The following is a 7,500-nucleotide window of genomic DNA, read 5'->3' on the forward strand; positions in this document are numbered from 1 at the left end:
TCCTCGAATCTTGAGTCCAATCCCACCGGATCGTCCACGTGTGCGTAACATTTGGATTAACGAAATTCCCACTGTCCCTATCTCCGACGACGAAAGAACCATAATTTCCTTTAGATATCGTCAACGCAAGCATGAGCGAGCTACGTAAAATCTCTCGGTCGGTGGACGCCCGGTGCGGGCGTCGCACGACCGACGAAAAAATTTCGCCCAATTTCAAGGTACCTGGGCACGTAGCTGCGCATTTTCCTCGACGCACGCCATCGAGGGAACGAACGTCGTCGGGAGACGTAGCGAAACTCGTCACGTAGGGTCTAACGGGGAAACGAGAAATCCTCGGTCGGTGGACGCCCCGTGCGGGCGTCGCACGACCGACGAAAAAAAGTCAGCACAATTACAGAGTCTCTGGGCACAAAACCGCGACGCTTCGTCTACGTAGGCTATCGGGAGAAAGGCGAATTTGGGATCGTCCGAATATCTCGAAAGTTGCGTATCTTGTGAGTTTACTCGTCGCTCTTGACGCGTGTTGCGGTCGAACGGGGGTAAACGGCGGGCTTGGATGCTCGCTCGAATCTTGAGTCCAATCCCACCGGATCGTCCACGTGTGCGTAACATTTGGATTAACGAAATTCCCACTGTCCCCTATCTCCGACGACGAAGAACCATAATTTCCTTTAGATATCGTCAACGCAAGCATGAGCGAGCTACGTAAAATCTCTCGGTCGGTGGACGCCCGGTGCGGGCGTCGCACGACCGACGAAATATTTCGCCCAATTTCAAGGTACCTGGGCACGTAGCTGCGCATTTTCCTCGACGCACGCCATCGAGGGAACGAACGTCGTCGGGAGACGTAGCGAAACTCGTCTCGTAGGGTCTAACGGGGGAAACGAGAAATCCTCGGTCGGTGGACGCCCGGTGCGGGGCGTCGCACGACCGACGAAAAAAAGTCAGCACAATTACAGAGTCTCTGGGCACAAAACCGCGATGCTTCGTCTACGTAGGCTATCGGGAGAAACGCGAATTTGGGATCGTCCGAATATCTCGAAAGTTGCGTATCTTGTGAGTTTACTCGTCGCTCTTGACGCGTGTTGCGGTCGAACGGGGTAAACGGCGGGCTTGGATGCTCGCTCGAATCTTGAGTCCAATCCCACCGGATCGTCCCACGTGTGCGTAACATTTGGATTAACGAAATTCCCACTGTCCCTATCTCCGACGACGAAGAACCATAATTTCCTTTAGATATCGTCAACGCAAGCATGAGCGAGCTACGTAAAATCTCTCGGTCGGTGGACGCCCGGTGCGGGGCGTCGCACGACCGACGAAAAATTTCGCCCAATTTCAAGGTACCTGGGCACGTAGCTGCGCATTTTCCTCGACGCACGCCATCGAGGGAACGAACGTCGTCGGGAGACGTAGCGAAACTCGTCACGTAGGGTCTAACGGGGAAACGAGAAATCCTCGGTCGGTGGACGCCCGGTGCGGGCGTCGCACGACCGACGAAAAAAAGTCAGCACAATTACAGAGTCTCTGGGCACAAAACCGCGACGCTTCGTCTACGTAGGCTATCGGGAGAAAGGCGAATTTGGGATCGTCCGAATATCTCGAAAGTTGCGTATCTTGTGAGTTTACTCGTCGCTCTTGACGCGTGTTGCGGTCGAACGGGGTAAACGGCGGGCTTGGATGCTCGCTCGAATCTTGAGTCCAATCCCACCGGATCGTCCACGTGTGCGTAACATTTGGATTAACGAAATTCCCACTGTCCCTATCTCCGACGACGAAGAACCATAATTTCCTTTAGATATCGTCAACGCAAGCATGAGCGAGCTACGTAAAATCTCTCGGTCGGTGGACGCCCGGTGCGGGCGTCGCACGACCGACGAAAAATTTCGCCCAATTTCAAGGTACCTGGGCACGTAGCTGCGCATTTTCCTCGACGCACGCCATCGAGGGAACGAACGTCGTCGGGAGACGTAGCGAAACTCGTCACGTAGGGTCTAACGGGGAAACGAGAAATCCTCGGTCGGTGGACGCCCCCGTGCGGGCGTCGCACGACCGACGAAAAAAAGTCAGCACAATTACAGAGTCTCTGGGCACAAAACCGCGACGCTTCGTCTACGTAGGCTATCGGGAGAAAGGCGAATTTGGGATCGTCCGAATATCTCGAAAGTTGCGTATCTTGTGAGTTTACTCGTCGCTCTTGACGCGTGTTGCGGTCGAACGGGTAAACGGCGGGCTTGGATGCTCGCTCGAATCTTGAGTCCAATCCCACCGGATCGTCCACGTGTGCGTAACATTTGGATTAACGAAATTCCCACTGTCCCTATCTCCGACGACGAAGAACCATAATTTCCTTTAGATATCGTCAACGCAAGCATGAGCGAGCTACGTAAAATCTCTCGGTCGGTGGACGCCCGGTGCGGGCGTCGCACGACCGACGAAATATTTCGCCCAATTTCAAGGTACCTGGGCACGTAGCTGCGCATTTTCCTCGACGCACGCCATCGAGGGAACGAACGTCGTCGGGAGACGTAGCGAAACTCGTCTCGTAGGGTCTAACGGGGAAACGAGAAATCCTCGGTCGGTGGACGCCCGGTGCGGGCGTCGCACGACCGACGAAAAAAAGTCAGCACAATTACAGAGTCTCTGGGCACAAAACCGCGATGCTTCGTCTACGTAGGCTATCGGGAGAAACGCGAATTTGGGATCGTCCGAATATCTCGAAAGTTGCGTATCTTGTGAGTTTACTCGTCGCTCTTGACGCGTGTTGCGGTCGAACGGGTAAACGGCGGGCTTGGATGCTCGCTCGAATCTTGAGTCCAATCCCACCGGATCGTCCACGTGTGCGTAACATTTGGATTAACGAAATTCCCACTGTCCCTATCTCCGACGACGAAGAACCATAATTTCCTTTAGATATCGTCAACGCAAGCATGAGCGAGCTACGTAAAATCTCTCGGTCGGTGGACGCCCGGTGCGGGCGTCGCACGACCGACGAAAAATTTCGCCCAATTTCAAGGTACCTGGGCACGTAGCTGCGCATTTTCCTCGACGCACGCCATCGAGGGAACGAACGTCGTCGGGAGACGTAGCGAAACTCGTCACGTAGGGTCTAACGGGGAAACGAGAAATCCTCGGTCGGTGGACGCCCGGTGCGGGCGTCGCACGACCGACGAAAAAAAGTCAGCACAATTACAGAGTCTCTGGGCACAAAACCGCGACGCTTCGTCTACGTAGGCTATCGGGAGAAAGGCGAATTTGGGATCGTCCGAATATCTCGAAAGTTGCGTATCTTGTGAGTTTACTCGTCGCTCTTGACGCGTGTTGCGGTCGAACGGGTAAACGGCGGGCTTGGATGCTCGCTCGAATCTTGAGTCCAATCCCACCGGATCGTCCACGTGTGCGTAACATTTGGATTAACGAAATTCCCACTGTCCCTATCTCCGACGACGAAGAACCATAATTTCCTTTAGATATCGTCAACGCAAGCATGAGCGAGCTACGTAAAATCTCTCGGTCGGTGGACGCCCGGTGCGGGCGTCGCACGACCGACGAAATATTTCGCCCAATTTCAAGGTACCTGGGCACGTAGCTGCGCATTTTCCTCGGCGCACGCCATCGAGGGAACGAACGTCGTCGGGAGACGTAGCGAAACTCGTCACGTAGGGTCTAACGGGGAAACGAGAAATCCTCGGTCGGTGGACGCCCGGTGCGGGCGTCGCACGACCGACGAAAAAAAGTCAGCACAATTACAGAGTCTCTGGGCACAAAACCGCGACGCTTCGTCTACGTAGGCTATCGGGAGAAAGGCGAATTTGGGATCGTCCGAATATCTCGAAAGTTGCGTATCTTGTGAGTTTACTCGTCGCTCTTGACGCGTGTTGCGGTCGAACGGGTAAACGGCGGGCTTGGATGCTCGCTCGAATCTTGAGTCCAATCCCACCGGATCGTCCACGTGTGCGTAACATTTGGATTAACGAAATTCCCACTGTCCCTATCTCCGACGACGAAGAACCATAATTTCCTTTAGATATCGTCAACGCAAGCATGAGCGAGCTACGTAAAATCTCTCGGTCGGTGGACGCCCGGTGCGGGCGTCGCACGACCGACGAAAAATTTCGCCCAATTTCAAGGTACCTGGGCACGTAGCTGCGCATTTTCCTCGACGCACGCCATCGAGGGAACGAACGTCGTCGGGAGACGTAGCGAAACTCGTCACGTAGGGTCTAACGGGGAAACGAGAAATCCTCGGTCGGTGGACGCCCGGTGCGGGCGTCGCACGACCGACGAAAAAAAGTCAGCACAATTACAGAGTCTCTGGGCACAAAACCGCGACGCTTCGTCTACGTAGGCTATCGGGAGAAAGGCGAATTTGGGATCGTCCGAATATCTCGAAAGTTGCGTATCTTGTGAGTTTACTCGTCGCTCTTGACGCGTGTTGCGGTCGAACGGGTAAACGGCGGGCTTGGATGCTCGCTCGAATCTTGAGTCCAATCCCACCGGATCGTCCACGTGTGCGTAACATTTGGATTAACGAAATTCCCACTGTCCCTATCTCCGACGACGAAGAACCATAATTTCCTTTAGATATCGTCAACGCAAGCATGAGCGAGCTACGTAAAATCTCTCGGTCGGTGGACGCCCGGTGCGGGCGTCGCACGACCGACGAAAAATTTCGCCCAATTTCAAGGTACCTGGGCACGTAGCTGCGCATTTTCCTCGGCGCACGCCATCGAGGGAACGAACGTCGTCGGGAGACGTAGCGAAACTCGTCACGTAGGGTCTAACGGGGAAACGAGAAATCCTCGGTCGGTGGACGCCCGGTGCGGGCGTCGCACGACCGACGAAAAAAAGTCAGCACAATTACAGAGTCTCTGGGCACAAAACCGCGACGCTTCGTCTACGTAGGCTATCGGGAGAAAGGCGAATTTGGGATCGTCCGAATATCTCGAAAGTTGCGTATCTTGTGAGTTTACTCGTCGCTCTTGACGCGTGTTGCGGTCGAACGGGTAAACGGCGGGCTTGGATGCTCGCTCGAATCTTGAGTCCAATCCCACCGGATCGTCCACGTGTGCGTAACATTTGGATTAACGAAATTCCCACTGTCCCTATCTCCGACGACGAAGAACCATAATTTCCTTTAGATATCGTCAACGCAAGCATGAGCGAGCTACGTAAAATCTCTCGGTCGGTGGACGCCCGGTGCGGGCGTCGCACGACCGACGAAATATTTCGCCCAATTTCAAGGTACCTGGGCACGTAGCTGCGCATTTTCCTCGGCGCACGCCATCGAGGGAACGAACGTCGTCGGGAGACGTAGCGAAACTCGTCACGTAGGGTCTAACGGGGAAACGAGAAATCCTCGGTCGGTGGACGCCCGGTGCGGGCGTCGCACGACCGACGAAAAAAAGTCAGCACAATTACAGAGTCTCTGGGCACAAAACCGCGACGCTTCGTCTACGTAGGCTATCGGGAGAAAGGCGAATTTGGGATCGTCCGAATATCTCGAAAGTTGCGTATCTTGTGAGTTTACTCGTCGCTCTTGACGCGTGTTGCGGTCGAACGGGTAAACGGCGGGCTTGGATGCTCGCTCGAATCTTGAGTCCAATCCCACCGGATCGTCCACGTGTGCGTAACATTTGGATTAACGAAATTCCCACTGTCCCTATCTCCGACGACGAAGAACCATAATTTCCTTTAGATATCGTCAACGCAAGCATGAGCGAGCTACGTAAAATCTCTCGGTCGGTGGACGCCCGGTGCGGGCGTCGCACGACCGACGAAAAATTTCGCCCAATTTCAAGGTACCTGGGCACGTAGCTGCGCATTTTCCTCGACGCACGCCATCGAGGGAACGAACGTCGTCGGGAGACGTAGCGAAACTCGTCACGTAGGGTCTAACGGGGAAACGAGAAATCCTCGGTCGGTGGACGCCCCGTGCGGGCGTCGCACGACCGACGAAAAAAAGTCAGCACAATTACAGAGTCTCTGGGCACAAAACCGCGACGCTTCGTCTACGTAGGCTATCGGGAGAAAGGCGAATTTGGGATCGTCCGAATATCTCGAAAGTTGCGTATCTTGTGAGTTTACTCGTCGCTCTTGACGCGTGTTGCGGTCGAACGGGTAAACGGCGGGCTTGGATGCTCGCTCGAATCTTGAGTCCAATCCCACCGGATCGTCCACGTGTGCGTAACATTTGGATTAACGAAATTCCCACTGTCCCTATCTCCGACGACGAAGAACCATAATTTCCTTTAGATATCGTCAACGCAAGCATGAGCGAGCTACGTAAAATCTCTCGGTCGGTGGACGCCCGGTGCGGGCGTCGCACGACCGACGAAATATTTCGCCCAATTTCAAGGTACCTGGGCACGTAGCTGCGCATTTTCCTCGGCGCACGCCATCGAGGGAACGAACGTCGTCGGGAGACGTAGCGAAACTCGTCACGTAGGGTCTAACGGGGAAACGAGAAATCCTCGGTCGGTGGACGCCCGGTGCGGGCGTCGCACGACCGACGAAAAAAAGTCAGCACAATTACAGAGTCTCTGGGCACAAAACCGCGACGCTTCGTCTACGTAGGCTATCGGGAGAAAGGCGAATTTGGGATCGTCCGAATATCTCGAAAGTTGCGTATCTTGTGAGTTTACTCGTCGCTCTTGACGCGTGTTGCGGTCGAACGGGTAAACGGCGGGCTTGGATGCTCGCTCGAATCTTGAGTCCAATCCCACCGGATCGTCCACGTGTGCGTAACATTTGGATTAACGAAATTCCCACTGTCCCTATCTCCGACGACGAAGAACCATAATTTCCTTTAGATATCGTCAACGCAAGCATGAGCGAGCTACGTAAAATCTCTCGGTCGGTGGACGCCCGGTGCGGGCGTCGCACGACCGACGAAATATTTCGCCCAATTTCAAGGTACCTGGGCACGTAGCTGCGCATTTTCCTCGACGCACGCCATCGAGGGAACGAACGTCGTCGGGAGACGTAGCGAAACTCGTCTCGTAGGGTCTAACGGGGAAACGAGAAATCCTCGGTCGGTGGACGCCCGGTGCGGGCGTCGCACGACCGACGAAAAAAAGTCAGCACAATTACAGAGTCTCTGGGCACAAAACCGCGATGCTTCGTCTACGTAGGCTATCGGGAGAAACGCGAATTTGGGATCGTCCGAATATCTCGAAAGTTGCGTATCTTGTGAGTTTACTCGTCGCTCTTGACGCGTGTTGCGGTCGAACGGGTAAACGGCGGGCTTGGATGCTCGCTCGAATCTTGAGTCCAATCCCACCGGATCGTCCACGTGTGCGTAACATTTGGATTAACGAAATTCCCACTGTCCCTATCTCCGACGACGAAGAACCATAATTTCCTTTAGATATCGTCAACGCAAGCATGAGCGAGCTACGTAAAATCTCTCGGTCGGTGGACGCCCGGTGCGGGCGTCGCACGACCGACGAAAAATTTCGCCCAATTTCAAGGTACCTGGGCACGTAGCTGCGCATTTTCCTC

The sequence above is a fragment of the Venturia canescens genome, unplaced genomic scaffold (assembly GCF_019457755.1).
Source record: "Venturia canescens isolate UGA unplaced genomic scaffold, ASM1945775v1 PGA_scaffold_62__1_contigs__length_31583, whole genome shotgun sequence".
In the NCBI taxonomy this organism is placed as follows: Eukaryota; Metazoa; Arthropoda; class Insecta; order Hymenoptera; family Ichneumonidae; genus Venturia; species Venturia canescens.